Source organism: Bos indicus x Bos taurus, chromosome 2 (genome assembly GCF_003369695.1).
Source record: "Bos indicus x Bos taurus breed Angus x Brahman F1 hybrid chromosome 2, Bos_hybrid_MaternalHap_v2.0, whole genome shotgun sequence".
In the NCBI taxonomy this organism is placed as follows: domain Eukaryota; kingdom Metazoa; phylum Chordata; class Mammalia; order Artiodactyla; family Bovidae; genus Bos; species Bos indicus x Bos taurus.
Genome location: NC_040077.1, coordinates 99,872,420 through 99,893,899, shown reverse-complemented (window position 1 = coordinate 99,893,899; position 21,480 = coordinate 99,872,420). Strand labels below are relative to the sequence as shown.

General features: G+C 35.4%; 1 protein-coding gene and 1 non-coding gene across 7 annotated transcripts in view; one reads left to right on the top strand and one right to left on the bottom strand.

Moving 5' to 3' along the window:
- The window catches only part of ERBB4 (erb-b2 receptor tyrosine kinase 4), a 1,287,830-nt gene that overhangs the window by 523,686 nt on the left and 742,664 nt on the right, over positions 1-21,480 (top strand). The gene's annotated exons all lie outside the window — the stretch shown is intronic.
- Positions 7,414-7,505, bottom strand: LOC113881745. Its single transcript, XR_003508140.1, has one exon. It is a non-coding gene; the product is annotated as a small nucleolar RNA SNORA17 (small nucleolar RNA).

Sequence of the window (21,480 nt, the reverse complement as noted above, 5' to 3'; positions counted from 1 at the left end):
GTAGTTCAAAAGGACATTGATCACTGCACTGTAGCTATTGCAAATAGAGGATAATTGCTGTTTTACTACTGCAGAGGTCTTGGTGGATACTTTTTTCTAAAGTAATTTTTACTTATTTATTTAATTTTTGTCTGTACTGGCTCCCCATTGCTGCATGGGCTTTTCTCTAATTGTGAAGAGCCAGGGCTACTCTCTAGATGCGGAGCACAGGCTCTAGAGTGTGGGCTCAGTAGTTGTGGCAGAGCACAGGCTTCATTGCTCTGCGGCTTGTGGGATCTTCCTGGACCAGGGATCCAACCTGTGTCTCCTGAATTGACCGGAGGATTCTTTACCACTGAACTTAGAAGCCTGATAGACACTTTTTTATTTTTTTACAAATTTTCTGTAACTAGAGCACACGTGTCACTATTTAAAGTACACACTGTATTCTTATATCTCAAGAGAAATTTCATGATTTAGAATTTCTTTGAGCAGTAGCCCCTTCATATACATAGCCAAATGGTTTAAGTATGAGCAAGCAGTTACATATGCGGTAGGTAGTTAAAAAATGCACATTTGAACCACTTAACAGAATACCAGTCTTCTAAGACTGTGCTTTATTTAAATTTAAAAACAATTTTTCATATAAAAGTGCTAACATCCATTCTATTTTATTGAATATTCGTTAAATGTTTTTGCTGCTAAGTTGCTTCAGTCGTGTCCGACTCTGTGTGACCCCATGGACGGCAGCCCACTGGGGTTACCCCCGTCCCTGGGATTCTCCAGGCAAGAACACTGGAGTGGGTTGCCATTTCCTTCTCCAATGCATGAAAGTGAAAAGTGAAAGTGAAGTCCCTGAGTCGTGTCCGACTCTTAGTGACCCCATGGACTGCAGCCTGCCAGGCTCCTCTGTCCATGGAATTTTCCAGGCAAGAGTACTGGAGTGGGTTGCCATTGCCTTCTCCGGTAAATGTTTCTGCACATGACATTATAAAACAGCATTTTACAATATCCCCAAGAGTCTGGAAAGGAAAATGGAATTTTACTTTTTCTAAATACCCCCAAGGGCCTGACAGTTCTTTAAAAACCAATGCCCTACTTCCAATTACCTGGTAAAAAAATCCACTCTCATCAATGTGGAGGTTTCCTTTCATCAATGTCTATCAAAGACTGAACTGCCAAAGTCTAAGCCTGAATTGCATATTTTTCTATTCCAGTATATTGACAAACCCTGCAGAGACACTGAGCTTCCCATTGGTGTCTCTTAAAGAAACTAGAGGATAAATACACGTGTGTGCATGCTAAGTTGCTTAAATTATGTACGACTCTGTAAGACCCTAAGGATTGTAGTCTGAGAGACTCCTCTGTCCATGGGATTTTCCAAGCAAGATCCTCCAGGGGATCTTCTTGACCCATGCATTCAATCCTCAGCTCTTCTGTCTCCTACACTGACAGGCAGGTTCTTTACCACTAGCTACATGTGGGAAACCTGGCCTTACTGCCTTTCCCCACACAACTGTCCATATCCAAAGTCTTTCTTTTTTAACAGGCAGAACAGTCAGTATGATGGATCTGACCTCATTGATTCAATTTAAGGTTCACTTTCTCACAGAAATAGTGCATGCCTTGTTAAATTTAAGTGGCATTGTTTTCCTGTTCTCCTTCTGCAGCATTCTGTGTGTACTTTTAAAACAGTAATTAAATTATGACTATGGGTTTTTCTCCTCGTCTTTATATCCCAACTCCAGTCTCTAAATTTTCTTGGGGGAATGTTTGTCTTTCATCATTGTATTCCCCGTGCTTAGCACATGCCTTAATAGTAGGTATTAAATAAACATTCTAAATTATTACTTCAGCAAGCTGTGTCTAAATGGGATACAAAGATCAACCATAATAACTTCTTGTGTATCAGCTTATATTTTCCCCTTAAACATTAACTTAATAGATAGAGGAGCAAGTAGATACGAGACATAATATTAATGGAGAATTGGGAATAGTCAGTGTTGGAGAGAGATAGGCAAAATGGTAGATTGTTTTGAAGAGCAAAATATTCAAGATTCTAGCTAAATATAATCCTGCAAATAGCCATTGTTTGACTCTCCAATTTACCTAAGCATCTTCATTCCACATTTTCTCATCATTCTTTGGCCTGTTAGTTGCCCCAGTTTTCCAAGGGCTAAGCAGATAATTCAAGCCAGAGATTTATTTTGCGTAATGCTGAAATTATGAGCAGGCAACGAAGCAATAATAAAATATTAAAGTGAAAAGGTCACTGTATTTTAGAGAACAAATGAAATGTGTACTAGGTATGTTTCAAGGGCTTACTCATTGAAATAAACTGTAAGTAATCCAAAACCTAACGTAATCAACCACTTTCGCTTTTCTTTGAAGAACAAAATAGTCCTTTAAGCTTTGTTTTCATCACTGAAATGAGAACAACAGATCTTCCTAATAAGTAGCAGAGAAAAATAGTTAACATTTTCACCAAATTCTCTGAGGATGTCCTGTAGTTACTATGACATTTTCTTTTCTTTCTTTTTTTTCTTTCCTATTTCAACTTTGAACTTGTAACTTGCATAAAAGCTTATCAGCTTACTAAAATTTTAAAAGACTTTTTGTATCACCAGTGTTTCAGATTTTGTCTCTTCTATACTTATTTGATAACTGACCTCTTAAACCTCTTTTCTTGAATTTATATCTAAACCTGAGGTTCTCTTTCTGAGACACAATTCTTATTTTCCTTTTTAAATTTTATTTTCCCAAATCACAACATCATTTGCAGTTGGAGTCATCTCTTTTCTTTCTCTTTGCATATTTCCAATTTTGTCAAAATATTAGGACATGTAGAAAATAGCACTGGGTTCTCGTGAAATTCTGCCCATTGTATGTCAAGCTTACTTCCTTTTGAGAAATTTAGTTATAAATTCTCTGCATTCTGGCACATTGATTCAAATTAAAACTGCATTAATAATTGAGTCACAAGCCTTTTTCTCTTTTCTTTGATTTGTATCACAAGACAATTAATATTCTATTGCTTTTTATATCTCTCTAGCACTTAATTCAAAAACATTTATATAACTTGGATATTTTCTCTAGGGTTTTATGCAAACTTTGGGGATTTTATTAGAATCTGAGAACTTTCTGAAACATACCCATCAAAAGTTTTCACCTCCATTATGAATTCTTTAGAAATGAATCCCAAGAGAAAGTTTGGCATATAGCAAATCAGCCAGGAACAAATTTAATAAAATCAATTTAATAAGTAAGGGAATAACACACAAGAGTTGTTTTGATAACTGCATGCCTCTGGTGCATAGAATAACACAAAGCCAAATGCCAATTGCTTTCAGTGCCTTACAAAGAAAAAGTCTCAAATTAGAACTCAGGAAATGTCTCACAACTTTTTTTCCCCCAAGACCAATTCTTATAATGCAGCATTTAAGGCAACATATGCAGTGAGGTGTTCGGAGTGCTTCTGGGCAAAGTTAGTCTTTCTTCCCCAATAACATGACTTTTGATGTTTATGTGCAAAAGAAACAAGATGCTTTTCAGCATCTTAGAAATTTTGCTGGAGAATTTCACATATACTTTTAAGCCCTATTGTATGATCTGTTTAATGAAAGTAAAATACACATAATTCATAACCATTTAAATTTGAATATTAGTTTTATGGTATATATGACTATAAACTCACTAATATAGAGAGTTTTATTTACGGACTAAGGTGTCTTCTTTTTGAAATATTAATTTGTAATTGGACCAGGTTAATCTCACTATTAAGTAACAGGGCAGTAACTTACATACTTTCTTTTTCTGGAGATGTGTTTTACTACATTTTTTTGCTTATTTATCAGATAATTAAAATAATTAAAATATCTATTTTTTCTCCAGTGATCACTAATAGCCACTCATTTTTACATAATTGTAATCAAATGGTATGATAATAAGAGCCAATACTTACATCTTTTCTAAACATATGCTAACTGATAAATATATGATACAGTTATATGTACTTTATATATATTAATTCACATAATCACAGCACTACCTGGTGAGAATTAGCACCTCCATTTTACAGAGCAGAGACTGAAAAGGTTTTGTGACTTGAGTGAGATTTCAGTTTATTAACGGCAGAGCCAAGATTCAAACTCAGGCAGAGTGGCTTCATTATCTTTACTTTTAAATTTGTTGTTGTTATCCTGTCTAATATAAATACTTTGGGAGTTATACTTTTCTTACACAACTGGGTTACAGATTCAAGATGCCCATGGATTTGGTTAGGCTATTCTGAGTTCTGTTTCTAGTTTCTTTCCCCCCCACACATGATGAACACTTATTCTCTCAGCTTTCTTATATAAAATCAAAGATTAGTAATAATATTCATTTCATAAGGTTTTTGTGAAGTATCAGTGACTTACTATATACAAAAGTACTTAGCATAGTGCTAAGTACTTAATAGTTCAGTTCAGTTCAGTCACTCAGTCGTGTCTGACTCTTTGCGACCCCATGAACCACAGCACGCTAGACCTCCCTGTCCATCACCAACTGCTGGAGTCCACCCAAACCCATGTCCATTGAGTCCATGATGCCATCCAACCATCTTATCCTCTGTTGTCCCCTTCTCCTCTTGCCCTCAATCTTTCCCAGCATCAGGGTCTTTTCAAATGAGTCAGCTCTTTGCATCAAGTATTGGAGTTTCAGCTTCAACATCAGTCCTTCCAATGAACACCCAGGACTGATCTGCTTTAGGATGGACTGGTTGGATTTCCTTGCAGTCCAAGGGACTCTCAAGAGTCTTCTCCAACACCACAGTTCAAAAGCATCTTGGACAGTTCTTTGGCACTCAGCCTTCTTTATGGTCCAACATTCACATCTATACATGACCACTGGAAAAACCATAGCCTTGACTAGATGGACCTTTGATGGCAAAGTAATATCTCTGCTTTTTAATATGCTATCTAGGTTGGTCATAACTTTCCTTCCAAGGAAAGTTTTTTGGCTGCAGTCACCATCTGCAGTGATTTTGGAACACACAAAAAATAAAGTCAGCTACTGTTTCCACATCTATTTGCCCTGAAGTGATGGGGCCAGATGCCATGATCTTAGTTTTCTGAATGTTGAGCTTTAAGCCAACTTTTTCAGTCTCCTCTTTCACTTTCATCAAGAGGCTCTTTAGTTCTTCTTCACTTTCTGCCATAATGGTGGTGTCATCTGCATGTCTGAGGTTATTGATATTTCTCCCAGCAGTCTTGATTCCAGCTTGTTCTTCCTCCAGCCCAGCATTTCTCATAATGTACTCTGCGTATAAGTTAAATAAGCAGGGTGACAATATAAAGCCTTGACATACTCCTTTTCCTATTTGGAAGCAGTCTGCTATTCCATGTCAAGTTCTAACTGTTTCTTCCTGACCTGCACACAGGTTTCTCAAGTACTTAATAAGTGAAAGCCAAAATGTTATGTCTTTATTTTGTTATTACTTGAGACCTTTCTTGAATATAGTTTTCCATTGGGTTGTACCCTCTTTTGAGAGTGTCTGTTCTAAAAGTTATGGTGCCTCCTTTCTGGAATGAAATGAAGTATGGAGGGATTTTTCATATGGGGGAAGTTAAGAGAAAAACTACTTAACTCTGTATTTCCTCAAACTGAACTGAACAAGCATGTTAATTAAGCTTGAATTTGTCTTAATAGAGTTTACCTTTGTTTCTCAGATGACTAATTTTATTGTACATAATATCCTAAAAATAATATCCACTGAAAAGAAAACTTCATTCAACATATATAACCTAGTCAATTATTCAGTCAACATGTGTAACTTATAGTGCTACTCATGGAGGGATACAATAGTAAGCAAATCAGATTGGTATTAGTTAAAACTCTATAATTTAAATGTATTTTAAAATTATCTTCCTGTAAAATATAGTTTTTCTTAGCCTCACTGCCTCATGAATCATTACTTCCTGATCTATTAAGAGGCACATAGATGAGAAAAATTGGAATGGATCTTACCTCTTCAATCCCTTGCCTCACCTGCTTTTGCTAATGTGAACTTGATTGTTAACACAGCAGTTATAAACACTCATATAATTCCCATCTTCAGGGGACAAAGTCTTACCTTTTTAAGTCTTTAAATTTTAATTTCTGAGTACTGAGCAAAAGCAGTATTAAATTTATCAATGCAATAGCTAACATAAATAAGACTTTAATTTCATGTGAAATGTCTCTCTGTCCCTGTTCGACAACTCAAATAACTATGTAGAATTCTTGAACAGTGTTTAACATTTAAATTTAACATGTTTTTCACAAAATGTGTAAATATTATGTACATACAATGATCATAATCAGACATGTTTAGGAAAAGCAATTTGTTTCCCCTTAGATATCACTAATAGCTCTCTGCTTGTGATCTAGACTTGTAATAATTTTTCCAAGGTTACAGAGGTTCCTTAAATGAAAGGAAACTGAAAAGAACATCAAATGTGAGACCTTCATAGAGTTCACTGGGAAGAATGAGCCTTTACCTGCCAATGCTTTTTATTAAAAAGAGTGAGACCATTGTCCTGAGTGCTGAGTTAATCAGTTAGTAAGTTTTACTTCACTTCATTGACTCTTAAAAGATGCTTTAATTTTTTTTTCTTATTATAAACTAAATCATTTATTTAAAAAAATGAACAAAAAGATAAAAATCATTTAAAAATTATATAATTTCCCAATATAAAATTAGCTAATGTTAACTTTTTTACATTTTTCTATGTATATACAAATAGACATGATAGTATTTTTCAATTTTAAACAATTTTTGGTGCAATATTTTTCTGAACTCCTTGCCCATTTCACCTTTCAGCCAACCTAATGGTTCTCAACCTAGAAGAGTATCTCATCCTACTAAGGAGTGTGTAAAAGTGTGTAGAAGCATTTAGTGGTGGTGATGGAAGGACAGTTATTACAACACTGAAGTAAATTGACTCCATATCAATTCCTGATAATTCCTTCAAGTTCCATTATATGAATCTCTAAGAAAAAAATCAGTGAAGTGGGGATGTGAGTAATGGTCTAATCATCTGAGATTTTAGTGATCTTTCTTGTAGAATAAGGGCTCAAAATGAAACTTAACTTTAGGTTAAGATAGCTTCAGTTTGTTGCAAAAAAAAAAAAAAAAAAAGAAATTATATGTCTTCCATATGTGAGTTTTGGGAAGAGATTTGTACCTGTCACATCAATCAACCTTAATCTCTCTCTCTACATTGTTCCCTCTTTCCAGCTCTTCTGCTTGCTCCTCCCTCTCTCTCACCCTAAAAAGAAATGCAATTATATTTTGCATTTTGTTTTTCCTTCTTTCAGACACTATTTTGGACACATGTGTCTTTGTTAATTTTGGGGTAAGTGTTAGTTATGAACGCATACTGGGAACTGAGGCAGCTTTTCTTTTTTCCTGGTGATGTCCAGCTACAAACCATTCTTGGTGCCCACTATTCTGAGCACTGAGCATAGTGCTGGGTTCCTCTCTGCCCCAACATCCTGGGGGCAGCAGGTCTGCCACACCTCTGGTGCCAGAAAGTCTGACATCTGCAGGGCAGCTGAGTAACTGCTTTTAAAGTAGGCTTAAATAATCATATCAAAAAGGGTAGGTGTGACCAAGACTGTATCAGATAGAATATAATTGATTGGGGGGTGTGGTCAAAGGAAAGAAGCATTGCATATACAATCATATTAGTTTACATTAGCAGCTGGCGAGACTCATCAAATACTGTGGGGAAAAGGAACAGAGGAAAAAAACAAAATCTCAAGAGGCAGTGATACCTTTAATAAACCGTTGTTTTATTTTCAGTCATTTGAGATACTGGCAAAGGCATTGTGCCTTCATGGGAACATCTCTGCAAAACATGTGGGGTGGACAGATACCAAAAGATTTCAATCAGAATCTCTGGGGCAGAATGGCCTGTGCATCAATATTTTATTTTGTGGCTAAGCTCCAAATATGATTACAATGTACACTCAAGATTGGAAACTGTGGACCAAACGTGTCTAGATGAGCACTCAGGTTAACTTCTTAGTCCTTCGGGAGTCCAAGGGAATGGGGCCAGCTTTCAAGACTGGGTACTTCTATATACTAGCCTAACTGAACTCACTGCCAAGAAAGCTCCAGGTTAACTACAGAGGCTGTTTGACATTTTGACATTGGAAACCTAGGAAACATTAGAGTAGTGGAAGTTTCTAACTTAGGAGTAAGTAACAAACATAATATTAAAATTGTTGCAAGTGAAAGAGATTTCCAGAAATATAGTATAAGTAAATAAATAACTGATGTAATAACAGGAATTTAAAATAATGGGTTTAATATTTTATGATTCTCCTTTTAAACTACATCATATTTTGTGTAAGTTTCTTAAAGGGTAGTGTCTTTAATACTCTTAGAGAAGATGTCATGGTTTATTTTCAGAAGAGTAAATTAAGGTGCCACCACTTCTGTGAGCATGTTTTGACCAGCCATGTGTTCTAATGATGTCCTTCATCTGACGTGGCTTTCCAAGATATAGACAGGTACAGATAGAGCTAACACATCTGACCAGGAAAGGCAGAAACTCAGGGATCACACTTTTGTGGGGATAGTTAAAGCTTTATAGAAGTTTCAAACACAGAACTCCTACTGGGTTGCTCCAAGTGACTTGTTCTTCTCAAGGAAACAGATTTCAAAACATTTAAAATACTCAGTAGACACAGACTAAACAAGATTCATCTCTTACATAATGAGGGTGAAACAAACTAACAAAAAGCTAAAGATGATATTCCCCAAACTTTAAAATGATCTTTTCATCCAGGAATACTAAAATATTTGTTGGAACTTTTCTTTCCTAAAGTGTAAAATAAAATCCCTAGACATCTATTTCATTAGTATAGTTCAACTTCATAATTTCAAATTCATATAATTTACATTTTATGAGGTCACTCAGAAAAGTAGGGCTGTTTTAATATGTAAAATGTGAAATCAGGTTGACATTTGTATGCCCCCTTTTTCAGCTATGTTGTTGTTCAGTTGCTAAGTTGTCTGACTCTTTGTGACCCCATGGACTGCAGCACACCAAGCTTCCCTGTCCTTCACCATCTCCTGGAGTTTGCTCAAACTCATGTCCATTGAGTTGGCAATGCTCCCTAATAATCTCATCCTCTACTGCACCCTTCTCCTTTTGCCTTCAGTCTTTTCCAGCATCAGGGTCTTTTCCAGTGAATTGTCTTTTATCATCAGGTAGCCAAAGTATGGCTTTACTGAGTATTTATTGAGCCAAATTATTTCAGCTTTATTGAGATATAATTGACAAATCATTTGTATATTCTTCTATTAGTTTCTAATTTATTTGTCTGTTCATTTTTCTTTTCCAACAATTGGCAAAATTAGTACTCATGTGGACTGGTAGTAGCAAATGGCGACCAATATTATTACTATCATTTTATGCTTTCCATAAAAATCGTTAACTTGGTATCACAAATCCTGTTGGCCTCTTGTTACTTAACATAATACTGAGTTGTAGTAATAACTAATTATTTTCTTTCTATTTTAAACCAAGATATGTACAACATATAAAAAATAAATATGGTTTATTCATTTGTCTAAGCACCAGATCTTTGTTAAGTTCTTCCCAGGTGTCTCAGCATAAAGTATCTGTCTGCCAATGCAGGAGACACAAGAGACGTGGTTTCAATCCCTGGATTGGTAAGATGCCCTGGAGGGAAAAATGGCAACCCACTTCAGTGAAAATTCCATGGACAGGAGAGCCTGGTGGGCTACATGCATGGGATCATAAAGATTCAGACATGATTGAGCCACTGAACACACATGCACACACACACACACACACACACACTTACTTTATACAAGGTATGAAGTATGCTCCTAGACACTGGATTATAAAGTGACCATAGATGGGCCAAATTTCTGTTCAAAGGCAGCTCAAATTCTAGAATATGGGGAAGGAAATCAGAAAATACAGAAACAGATATCGATATGTAAAAAGGAAAAAGCTTATAGCCAGAATTTCTATGCAAAGAATTAAAATGTAAGGGATAGAGGCTTAATGTGTCTAGCAAATTATATTGTGGGGTCAGGAAAGGACTCCGGGAGAAGGTGACATTTAAGATGCAACCTAAATAATTAGAAGAAGCCAGGTTTTGAAGATCAGTAGAAATTTCACCCAGAGGGATGTTAACATAACAGCTCTTATGAAAGCCTTAAACCAGGTGAAGCTTGGCGTAGAGCTATAGAGGTGAACAAGGACAAAATTGATTTGTGTGTGGAATTTATAACACAAATGACAGAGACCTTAGGATATTGTAGCAGGAAAGAAAAATACTTGGAGTTTTGATGAAAAGAGATAATTCTGACTACTATGAGTGGACCAAAGAGGGACAGGATGGGAGGACAGAGACAATTGCGATAGTTGGGAGAGATGGTGGTGACTCAGATGCATGAAATAATAATTATGAAAGAAATCTGTTCAAACATGTGTGAAACAAGAGAAACACACTTGAAGCATGTTCTATGAAATCTTCCTCTACTAATTGGTTGACACTGACTGTATTAATTATTTTATATCATACATATCTAGAGCTTTGGATCAGATGAACAACTTAATAAATGTATATACTTATATACATATATATATATAGCCTTGAGAAGGCCTTGAGAAATTTAAGCAAGTTTAAAAAAATAATCATTTCACTTTTCACATATGTAAAATGAGGGTCTTACAATATTAAATGACCTCCAAGATTATCTTCTAGTCTATATACTAACAACTGCAATAAAAGCTTAAAAACAGGACAGAGAAACATATATGCAACATGGAGAAATTGGAGAATACTTTCCAAAACAGTGAGATTATTTGAACTTTGAAATGTAAGAACCATAGATATTTTTGTTTATGAAATAACATACAGAAAATAAGTCCTTCCATCTACCCTCCCTGTTACCCTTTTCCAATGAACTCCAACAGGAAATAAAGAAAAGTTCTATTATCTTGACCTTCTGATATGATAATTTTTTTTGTTAGATTGGTTGTTAAAGTCATTTAAACTTGAGTTATTTATTTATCTAGAGAAAGGAGAAGGCAATGGCACCCCACTCCAGTACTCTTGCCTGGAAAATCCCATGGACGGAGGAGCCTGGTGGGCTGCAGTCCATGAGGTCGCTAAGAGTTGGACATGACTGAGCGACGTCACTTTCACTTTTCACTTTCATGCATTGGAGAAGAAAATGGCAACCCACTGCAGTATTCTTGCCTGGAGAATCCCAGGGATGGCGGAGCCTGGTGGACTGCCGTTTATGGGGTTGCACTGAGTCGGACACGACTGAAGCGACTTAGCAGCAGCAGCAGCAGGAGAGAAAGGATGCACTTAATCTTAGGAAAATGAAAGCCTCATTTGAAATCAACGTACTGTATAGCACAAGATTGCTACAATAGAGAAAAATCTTTTAAAACCAAATCCACATTCTGGTGAGGATGACAGCTAAGGAATCTAGCATTGAAGTGTAGAACTGTTTGCTTGTTCAGAAATTTCTCAGAAGGTATTACTCAGCTGCACTAAAAAGTTATATGGATACCAGATCCCATATCTGCATCACCCCAAATCCATTAGAGAGCCCACAAAATACCATCTTCTTAAAAGATAATCTACAAAGTTCTAACAAATAATTTTACATTTGCATCATTAATTGCATTATTTTCAGACTTAGAATTCCAAAAATTCTAAGTTTTTTTTTTTTCACACCATATTTTCTAGGACATAGACATTTTTGTTGGGTCTGCAATAACCAAATTAATTTCTCATCATTAGTTCTTAATCGATATGCACTAGCAATGACTGCCTTCCTTGCATTACTTTATTCAAAGTATATACTTCAGTGAAGCTTGTACTTTGTAGAAATTGAATATTCTGTTTCTGTACTGTGTTGAACATAATAGCAAAGACATACCTGTTATTCTTTCAGTAATAAATTTAAATTGGAAGTTTCATTTTAGTCTTTGTTCTTATATGGCAAATATCACACAAAATAGACATATTTGAATGATATTTGAAGTATGTAGTACAAATTCACTAAACTCAATGGGAAAATATTTCAAAATTATTTTTAGCAATTTCAAGAACTTTTTGTTTTTAAAATCATGTTTAAGTATTCTTAGATAGATGTGTTTCCCTGAAAGGTGATTTCATAAGACAGATAGGAGCTCTACAACAATTTTAGTTCTTTTCTAGAAGCTGTTCTATGACTATGAGAAATGAAAAGTCAATATATTTTCAAACAAATATGCTTGCTTAAAAATAAAGGATATTAAGAAAGAAGTGAGATATATATATATATATATATATATATATGTATGTATATGTATACAGAAGATGAGATAGTTGGATAACATCATTGACTCAATAAACACGAGTCTAAGCAAACTCCAGGAGATAGTGAAGGACAGGAGAGCCTCACTTGCTGCAGTCCATGGGGTCGCAAAGAGTCAGACATGACTGAGCGATTGAATAGCAACAACAGCATATGTAATTATGACTGATTTGCATTATTGTACAGCAAAAACCTGGGAATTCCCTGGTAGCTCAGAGGTTAAAGCGTCTGCCTGCAATGTGGGAGACCTGGGTTCGATCCCTGGGTTGGGAAGATTCCCCTGGAGAAGGAAATGGCAACCCACTCCAGTATTCTTGCCTGGAGAATCCCATGGATGGAGAACCATGGTGGGCTACAGTCCACGGGGTCACAAAGAGTCGGACACGACTGAGCGACTTCACTTCACTTTCACTTTCACAACAGAAACCTACACAATATTGTTAAGCAATCATCCTCCAATTAAAACAAATTTTAAAAAATCTTGAGAAGTTTTGCAATCTGCTAATAATTCAGATATTTAAAGATATTTCTGCTAAGTATTTAGGTGAATCCTTTAAACTGTGTGTCTTTCATACTGTAGAAGTCAAAGTTCCTGATCATAACCACCACGTGTGTTGCTTCCTGGCTGGCAGTTGTGTTTCCTGAAGTGGAACAGTGCTAGCCATAGAGAAGCAGGTAATTGTACCCTGAGACTCTTAGCCGTCCCTCAGGAAATTGCCAGCCAGAGTTTGCATCTCATTTCTGCCATTCACCTATTCTGTGACATTTGCAAGTTTGCTGCATATCCAAGTCCCAGTTCCTTCATGTGGTGATTTTGTGTGATTTTTGGCTTCCCTGGCAGCTTAGTGATAAAGAATTCACCTGCAATGCTAGAGACACAAGTTTGATCCCTGGATCAGGAAGATCTCTTGGAGAAGGGACTGGCAGCCCACTCCAGTATTCTTGCCTGGGACATCCCATGAACAAAAGAACCTGGTGGGTTACAGTCCATGGGGTCAGAAAAGTATCAGACATGATTTAGCGACTAAACAACAGCAACAAGAAGTCAGTATTTTTGTGATAGTACCTAGGGTGGAATATGGATGAATATGATGTATCCTTTGCACAATTCAATGTTCCTTCCATAATAGTTTGTTTGGTACTACTATGTGGTCTTTAAAATCCATATGTTTCTTTGACAAACATAATCACCCCAGTCCTTTAATGTAATTTAGAATTTAATTTGTGCCCTACTGTAAAATATGATGATACCTATAATAGAAAGAATCTGCTTATTAAAGTGTTCAAAAACTATCCAGTTCAATGACCCTTTGATGTTACTTTATTTGTCCTTTATGCATTAAAGCTGTAAGATTTACTCTCCTTGATGAACTTTCTCAGTAGATTCTAACTGGATGAAGAAATATTCACTTGTTCCTGGCTCAGAGAAGAGAGAGCAGATATGTAGCAAAACAAGAACAAATATAAAGAATATTAGTAAGAACAGGAATCCCAAATAATAATCCCAAATAATTTTTGAGCTCTTAGTGCCAAGCATTGTACCCAGCGCTTTACATACATTATTTCATCTGACCCTCATAGCAGTTCTGTGAAGCAAGTGTTGTTTACTCTTCCTACTTAACAGAAGAAGAAACTGAATTTTAGAGGGGTTAAATAAATTGCCCAAGGTCACCAGCAAACGGTACAACTAGGGTTCTAACTCTTTTCTGCTTTAAAATGCATCTATAGCGTCTTCCTTTAAAAATGTAGACTCTTATTAGAAATTTGCTCTTAGAAATATTGAATGCACCTAGCGTGTTTTATAGATGAGGAAAGTAAATGCAAGTGTCTAGACAGATCTAAGACTAGGAACCTTACCTCCTGGCCTCCCGTTTAGAACTGTTTTCAGTAGAGTGCAAATTTTCACCTTTTAAGCTGTTTGGACTTTGTAGAGTGCTGAGCTGCTGGAAGCATCATAGAGAAACCCAGCAGGGTGAGGATTGTTAATAGATTTTATTAATTTACGAAACATTTGTTAAGCACTTACTACATGCCAGGAACCATGACAGTGTGGTATGGAAACAAAGACTGATGACAAAATTATAGCTATAAAATGTAGTTAAGAAATTGATGGCTTTAGAAATGTGATTATAAATTGCATTTGTTAGCTTGCATAAATTTATATATACAGTCTACTCATGGTGGTAAATGTTTTTCTGGGTTTACTTGCTTTCTTTGTAGGAATATTCTTTAGTCTCTAAGCAATATGTGAACAAGTATTGCAGACATTATTTCATGAAGTATATTTCAGTGATTACTTTTAGAGGAGGTGTTTGTGTATACATTAAAACTGTAAATAATCAGTATTCTTGCTTGTAGATATGTTTCCTGTGTAGAAGACTGTGGTCATAGCAATTGCCAGATGAGCTTTTTAAGTAGCATTGCTCAGTATCATTGATGGACATTAACTGGTGAGACATGCCATCCCTGGAGGATATAAATTGATGCTATTAGTTGAGGTAGATATCAAGGTTTAGGGGTAATGTCTCTGGTATGTTATATTTGAGACTGTTGAAAGCTTTCCAATAGCCTTATCTAGAATGTTGAACAGTTTGTTTGATTCTTGGAGTCCAGGAGTCATATCTGTGGAAAAGTTATTATTCTATCCATGTATCAATACTTTGCCTTGGGTTTAAAAAATCTCCTCCTATGATCTCTATGTGTCATTTGGTCATGACATCTCTTCTCAACATTTTTCACTTTGGAAAAGAAGGGCAACTGATTGCTTTGATTTTTGAGCATTGTCCCCTCTTTATCTGGGGCATTGCAGGTGGTGTAATGGTAAGGAATCCACCTTCCAGTTCAGGAGCTGCAGGGAGACATGGGTTTGATCCCTGGGTCAGGAAGATACCCTGAAGTAGGAAATGACAACCCATTCCAATATTCTTGCTGGAAAATTCTATGGACAGAGGACCCTGGAGGACCATAGTCCATTGGGGTCACAAAGAGTCAGACACGACTGAGGATATGTGTACCTCTTTATTTTCCTACCTGTTTGAAGGCAATACAATAATGCTAAAAACATATCAATTGGTATCATATTAAGACATTATTATGAGTACTTTACATGTATAAACTTGGTTATCACAAGTTTATAAGGAAAGTACAACTATCATTTTTCACATAATGAGTGCTCAGTATTAGATAATGATTGTTTTAATTTAAAATCATTTTTATTACTATAGTTATAAAATATGCAAATGGATATACATGTAAATCATAGATTGTATGTATATTTGTCCAACTCTTTACAACCCTATGGACCATAGCCTGCCAGGCTCCTCTGTCCATGGTATTCTCCAAGCATGAATACTTGAGTGAGTTGTCAGGGGATCTTCCCCACCCAAGAATTGAACCCTGGTCTCTTCTGTCTCCTGTATTGCCAGGTCAATTCATTACCACTAGTGCCACCTGGGAAGCCAGTACATATATCAATATACACTTATTACAATTATCTACTTATCTATTTGCAGAGAGAGAAAGGAATAAGAGTGGCACAAAAAAAGAACAAATTATTAATAGTGGCTATATGTTTTTTCTTTTTCATTTATTTTTTTCTTTATTTGCCAGATTTTATGCAATAAATATGTATGATTTTATTACTAGGAAATGAAAAACCTTTGTATTGTTTAAAGAGCAATGGCATCATTTGGTTTAGCCTTTTTGAACTATCTTAGTAACCATTGAAATGGCAAGGTACAAACTAAAAGATGTTAAAGATTCTTACACACAAACATATGGCCTTGCTTTATGAAATAAGAGCCCTCCGTGTGTCTCCACTGGGTTAAGTGCCACTTCCTTAAGCTGCTGTAACCCCACAGGCCTATCTGCCTCACTACACTGATCACATCATGCTGCAATCACCTCTACATTTTTTTTTTTAAGTATTTTTCTCTCTCACTAGATCAGGGTATTCTGAAGGGTGGGAATTGTGCTTTGGTTATCTTTGCATTTGATGTAATATCTAGAACATAGTATTGTTGTTCAGAGCTAAGTTGTGTGACTCTTTGCCACCTCATGAACTACAACACTTCAGGCTTCCCTGTCCTTCACTCTCTCCTGGAGTTTGCTCAGATTCATGCCCATTAAGTCAGTGATGTTCTGCCACCCTCTTCTCCTCCTGCCTTCAATCTTTCCCGGCATCAGGGTCTTTTCCAATGATTTAGCTCTTTGCATCAGGTGGTCAAAATATTAGAGATTCAGCTTCAGCATTGGTCCTTCCAATGAATATTCAGAAATGATTTTCTTAGGGATGGCCTGATTTGGCCTCCTTGGAGTCCAAGGGACTCTCAAGAGTCTTCTCCAACACCACAGTTTGAAGGTATCAATTCTTCAGTGCTCAGCCTTCTTTATGGTCTAACTCTCAACATCCATACAGGACGACTAGAAAAACCATAGCTTTGACTATATGGACTTTTATTGGCAAAGTGATGCCTTTGCTTTTTAATACTCTGTCTAGGTTTGCCATAGCTTTCATTCCAAGGAGCAAGTGTCTTTTAAGTTCATGGCTGAAGTCACCATCCACAGTGATTTGGTGCTGAATAATTGTTTTAAATTCAGAAATGTTCAAGAAATACAGAGGAAGTCCCTCTTTTTCCTTCTGAAATTCCTAGTGGGTGTAAAACTCTTTGGACTTGATCCACTGTCACCCAGAACAGACTTCCTTCCTGAGCATCATCCAGTCCTTTCAATAATATGGCTTGCATACTCCCGTGATTGAAAACCACTGCTCTGAGACAGAATCCACTCTATGCCTACCTACCTGTATTTATTGGAAACGTTGTCTCTATGCCTACCTACCTTTATTTATTGGAAACGTTGTCTCTCCAGAGAATTAAATGTTTTCTAATTAAGAAACAGAATAGTGAAGAAAAGATTGGGTTTCAGGGGCGGGAGAGAGATGCAGCCTCCTATTATGAAGGAAGAACTTGAGGAAGAAATCGTGAAGGCATATAGTATTTTTAAAGGACATTAATAAGATAAATTTCCTGAGAAATGGGACTCATCTCTTAAAGTTCCCACTTCATTTTAATATATTTATATTCTTTATAGTTTTTCCTCTGGGGATGACCTACAGCTGTCAAAAATAAACACGTAAAAAAGATGACCTAAGCCCAGTTGTCTATTTCTCTGCTCTTCAGTCAGATGTCAGACTCTAGATACTACTGCCAACATGAAAGGGTCAGGAGTGAGCAGAAGGAGGTTGAGTAAATGCCTGATTGTCATCTATTATCAAAAAGCTTTTATTTTATCACCCATTTATATTCAGTGCTGAACAGAACGAGCTGTATAAATAAAGCCTTTTATCTCTGTGATTTCATGAAACAAAGACAATGCACATGTCAGAATACTTAAGCTAAGAATATACAACCTCTCATTAATGTAATATCCTGACCTTATGTAATTGCAAATGTATTATCTTATTTAATATTTTTTTAAACTTCTAGAAGGTAGAAAAGATAACATAGGCAGGATGTACTCCTTACCTGAAATTTAGTTTGGATGTTGAGAAAATGGTATCATATATGCACCAAGAGGTGCATTTTACTAAATAAAAAAATCAAACAGGTAGAAAAGTTAGATATTATAGGTACGAAAAGATAAAGATGTGGTCAAGGAAGATAAGTGTTTATTCTGTATACCCTACATGTTCATCCCTGTGCCTTTTAACCTGTGACTTGCATAGCACTTCTACAGTTTTAAAAATGAGGAACATGAGACTCCAATTTTAAATAATTACCCAAATAATATCATTTATAGGTGGGGAGGCAGTACTCACACTTAAGACTTCATATTGTGCTCTTTCTACCATCTTTCTTCCCAATTAGAGAAGATAATATAAAAAAAAGTTTATACTTGTGATATGGAATATATAAACATTTTTGAATAATTTCAAAACCAAGTGTGACTTCATTATTTATTATTTTTACATTCTTGTTCATGCCTATTTTCTCATTTAACACATTTGTGAATTGTTAGATTTATTATCTCCATTTTTTAAATAAGGATATTTGACCATACCTATATATATTTTGTAACTAGTAGAGCCAAGATTTAAACCTCAGTATTATATATTTAATTTCAAAATCACAGTGATTTTCACTAACATCTAACTTTTAATATACTTGCTCATGGACAATCATGAATTGATTCATTTATGCAGAAGTATTTCTGCAGTAAAAATCTAAATCAAATTTGTTCACAATAATATAGACAATAGTGTTTTCTCTAGATCATAAATTTCTTTCTTTGAGAACCTTAATAAAAGGGAAATTGCCCTATGTTAAGAAAATAATATTTCCCTCTTACAGATTTTCAGCCTATAGATAGGTGTTACCCATTATAGCTTACTAGTGGCTCTCATATGTACTCTGTGGGTTAGCTCATTTAATTCATTTGTATAAGTAGAAAACTTTATTGCCCTTATAATTTTTGTTTCAGTGCTCTGAGTTCCCTCTAATTTGTTGAGTTGTCTGATAGAAGGGGATAAAGTGGAGTAAAGTAATAATCTTCTCATGGAAGTCATTTGTCTTCCTATTTATCTTTTCTTATATGTGTGTACAATCGACTCTCAATTATTTGCACGGATGAAGAGGGAGCACCGTGCCATGGATAATCCAAAAGTCATTTGCAGAAGATTTACCTTCATGATTATCTTTTGTGTAGGAGATATTCCCTATATACACTTCAACTGCACTCAAGAGGGAAATGAAGATCTATAAGTATGCTCAGGGTCAAAGGACAGTCAAGTTATTGTGATTTTTTTTTTCCTGCGAATGATTCATATAGAGAAAAATAGAGAATTCAATATGTAAAGTCACTCTATAGAGATACATGTTATCCTATTTGGAGTACCATTTTGAAAATCAGAATTTGGGTTAAACTGTAATCTCTTGACTCCTTTCTAAGTAAAGATCTGTCAATACTTGAGACTGAAAATCTGTATGTACTTGTTTAAAGGAGTTTCTATAATACATTACTTATGGGATTGTGCTAATTTATTTTGTCGGTCTGTATTGCCAGTTTGTCTGGCTTTGTATACTTGTAATAAATCCAAAATGCCTTTTAGTATGGGCAGTCTATTGTTAGTCCCTTTTACATTCCAGCTTGTATCTTCTTGACTGTTTCACTGTTTCTGTGTTTATGATGCCTTCCAATTTAGTGTCATTTTCAAATTTCATTTGTGTGCTGTTTATTCCACTTTGCATGTCAGTAATGAAGATACTCAAAACCTAAAGTAATGAAAACTCAAGACCTAAATCAACCTTAGTGGCAGCTCAATCCTCCCCACGTATCTGTCTGGGGCCATTTATCATTACCCCTTGTTTACAGTTCTTTAAATGGTTTTCAGACCATCTGAGAATAATCATCTCCAAGCCAATTTGAATTAATATTACAAGTCAGAGCTTATGAAACACTGAATTAAATACTTTTTGAAAATCCAAATATATTACTTGTACTGTGTTCCCTTTACCCATTAATTTTATAATTCTATTAGAAAAACCAATCAACTTTGTCTGTCATGATTTGTTCTCTATGTATCCAAACTGCTCATTTATTACTCATGGGCCTTCCCTTATCTTTTTCTGTGTATAGATGTTTTATCTTAATGGTTTCCATTAGTGAAAACAAATGATACTAGGTTACTTCTTGTATGATCAATCATAGAATTGTTGGACTCATTCATTTGTTTGTCAGTAGGTGCTGAGGACATGTATGTTTTCCTAATATAAATCTTGATATGTCAAATAATGCTTAAAGCTGACTGACACATACTTAGTTGGTCAAAAATAGAGAAGTCTTCTCCATTTCCTACTATATGACACTAATTATAATGTGTATTTATAACCACATGCACATATGTATAATTTAATTGTATTTTTTCACTCTTCTGTTACAGTATTACTTTTCTCTGGGACACTGCTTCATAGTTTCCTGAATCTTTGGGGAGACCAACATTCTTCAGTCTTCTAAAACTCATTGTCAAATTGTCCCTTTCAGGTTTTTAAGACTGAATACAGTATGAATAACTTTATGAAAAACAGCTATTCTTACAGAAAGTCAGAAATACTTTGAAAAACCACAGCTATTTTCTTTCATGATTTCCTTAAAAAAAAAAACACCTGCTCTAATGCCCACATATGCCATTTTACTATGCCAAAATATGCAAATGCTCTCATAAAGTATAATTTAATAGTCATTTTTATTTCTCAATTTCTTTTCTCAGGATCTACATTTATTACTTTAATTTTAACATCATTTGAACAATATTGCCACATTTAACAAGCAAATAAAAATCTCCTTGAATATTCTCCTTGTTTCTTAAAAATTAAACATACAAGATATTTTAAAAGAAGTAGATATTTTATACAAATGTGAGAATGTAAATATTTAGCAATTTATAATTAAGTGAATTAACTGCTACATATATAAACTAAGTGTAAAGCCCAAAGTTGTAAACATCTGTTTTCTATATAAATGTGAATATGGTCTTATTGCATGATAGAATTCTCCCTTTCAGGAGATCGCTGGATTTATGGAGGTTCATCAGTAGAATGTCACTTACTGAAAAATTATTTCATAAATAGGAAAATCACTTTTCTTTTTACCTTCTTTAATATTATAATTGTCCTTTGGATCTTTTGCAATACAGTTATACAGTCAGTTCTTGGCTATAGTTTGTCTCATATGTAAATGACAAAATATCTTTTTACGCCTAATGAGGGCTGAAGTTTGCCAGGTGAACTGCTTCTTGATTCTCTGATGGTTGCTGCCTGTAGAAATTAATGTCACATATGGAAACTCAGAACTGACAGCCCCTTAAATACATATAAATATTCTTAATTTTTCACTGGTAATGTTGCATTCAGTGTCAGGTATACAAGGAACGTAAATGTGTATAGATTTCAGCTGCAGTCAATGATCATTTGAAAAGATTGATCAAAAATGCACATCCTGTTGCACCTTAGAAGCGCAAGTAGGAGAAGCGTGTGGCTTTTGGAAGAGCTTCTCCATACGGAATTGCATTATTTTAATCAGGAAACTTGTTCAGGCATTCACAGGAAGAGCTCTCATTG